Source organism: Schistocerca serialis, unplaced genomic scaffold (assembly GCF_023864345.2).
Source record: "Schistocerca serialis cubense isolate TAMUIC-IGC-003099 unplaced genomic scaffold, iqSchSeri2.2 HiC_scaffold_1101, whole genome shotgun sequence".
Classification (NCBI taxonomy): Eukaryota; Metazoa; Arthropoda; class Insecta; order Orthoptera; family Acrididae; genus Schistocerca; species Schistocerca serialis.
Window position 1 is genome coordinate 5,001 of NW_026047295.1, and position 2,500 is coordinate 7,500.

Below are 2,500 nucleotides of genomic sequence, written 5' to 3' on the forward strand. Positions count from 1 at the left end.
GAGCTGCGAGCTGTACCAGTTACGAGCTAGAGACGCGATCGCGTTGCTCTCTGTACGAATGCCGATGCTGAGCGGTCAGCTAGGAGGCGCTCCATCCATGTCGGTACCGGTGGGCGTTGCACTCGCAGTCGCAAAAACGTACGGCAAGTATATTACTCGGAAGAGTTTATGACAGTCCAAGCCCCCCTGCGTGGGGAGCGTCTTTCTAGGCCATGACCCACCGGAAGGGCGCAGCGTCCCCCACCCCAGACATGTGACGTCACACTATCGGTATTGACGACTCGACTCATTGCTTATAATCATTTGCCATACACCGGTGGAAGCTGCCGAGACGAGTAGCTACATAGCGCGCTCGCCGTGTCACTAATGTACAGAGATACAACAGTTTCGACTGGAACCGGATTAAACGTATACACGGCGCTGATTAGTAATACATAGACCCATCAGAATACAGATAATATATACAACTGTCCGTATACATGCTGAAAGACTCTGCTCACAATCACAACCACACGGCAGCCACACACTCTTATCACGCACTACTCTCCGCCTGTAACACGCACACAGACAATATGTAAGCACCAGCATGGAACAACACCCAGTGCATCCTCTCCGCCACATGAGACAATCCACACTGTCATAACCAGACTGGGAGGTCCACTCAGAAAACGGAATATCCCACCCCCCCGACAACCACCATTGCTCAGCTAAGCCACCAACACCCACACATGTCCTACACAGGGGTGCACCCAACATCACAATACTGCCTCCTCTCACAGCACACAAACAATGGCAGGAATGAAAGACACAGGTCTGCCACAAGCATGGAATCGGAGCGCCGCCTGTCGTGAGCCAAAGGTGCATCCTGACGTGGCAAATCAGATGATGCCGCAGGCATCCACTTACTATAATCACAATCAACAAACCGACCGGCCGCCCCCCCCCCCCCCCCCCCCATTACACCTTTCCATACAACAATGTGTACCTTAACCTAAACTATACTGTACCTTAACCTAAACTATACTGTACCTTAACCTAAACTATACTGTACCTTAACCTAAACTATACTGTACCTTAACCTAAACTATACTGTACCTTAACCTAAACTATACTGTACCTTAACCTAAACTATACTGTACCTTAACCTAACCTATACGGTACCTCAACCTAACCTATATTGTGCCTCAACCTAACCTATGTTGCGCCTTAACCTAACCTATGTTGCGCCTTAACCTAACCTATGTTGCGCCTTAACCTAACCTATGTTGCGCCTTAACCTAACCTATGTTGCGCCTTAACCTAACCTATGTTGCGCCTTAACCTAACCTATGTTGCGCCTTAACCTAACCTATGTTGCGCCTTAACCTAACCTATGTTGCGCCTTAACCTAACCTATGTTGCGCCTTAACCTAACCTATGTTGCGCCTTAACCTAACCTATGTTGCGCCTTAACCTAACCTATGTTGCGCCTTAACCTAACCTATGTTGCGCCTTAACCTAACCTATGTTGCGCCTTAACCTAACCTATGTTGCGCCTTAACCTAACCTATGTTGCGCCTTAACCTAACCTATGTTGCGCCTTAACCTAACCTATGTTGCGCCTTAACCTAACCTATGTTGCGCCTTAACCTAACCTATGTTGCGCCTTAACCTAACCTATGTTGCGCCTTAACCTAACCTATGTTGCGCCTTAACCTAACCTATGTTGCGCCTTAACCCAACCTATGTTGCGCCTTAACCCAACCTATGTTGCGCCTTAACCCAACCTATGTTGCGCCTTAACCCAACCTATGTTGCGCCTTAACCCAACCTATGTTGCGCCTTAACCCAACCTATGTTGCGCCTTAACCCAACCTATGTTGGGCCTTAACCCAACCTATGTTGGGCCTTAACCCAACACACGTTGGGCCTTAACCCAACACACGTTGGGCCTTAACCCAACACACGTTGGGCCTTAACCCAACACACGTTGGGCCTTAACCCAACACACGTTGGGCCTTAACCCAACACACGTTGGGCCTTAACCCAACACACGTTGGGCCTTAACCCAACACACGTTGGGCCTTAACCCAACACACGTTGGGCCTTAACCCAACACACGTTGGGCCTTAACCCAACACACGTTGGGCCTTAACCCAACACACGTTGGGCCTTAACCCAACACACGTTGGGCCTTAACCCAACACACGTTGGGCCTTAACCCAACACACGTTGGGCCTTAACCCAACACACGTTGGGCCTTAACCCAACACACGTTGGGCCTTAACCCAACACACGTTGGGCCTTAACCCAACACACGTTGGGCCTTAACCTGCTCTGTAATTGTCATACGACGCGTTAAATTAGTGTAGTGTTGCCTAACTGCAACCCCCGCAATATAGTTTGCTACTCGCACTGCCCGGTCCCCAGTGTATCGCTTCATGTTAAACACCTTGCAGCTATACACTGTAATGTGGATGGCAGCAGGACGTACATGCTCAATGCCCTTTGCAGTTGTTCA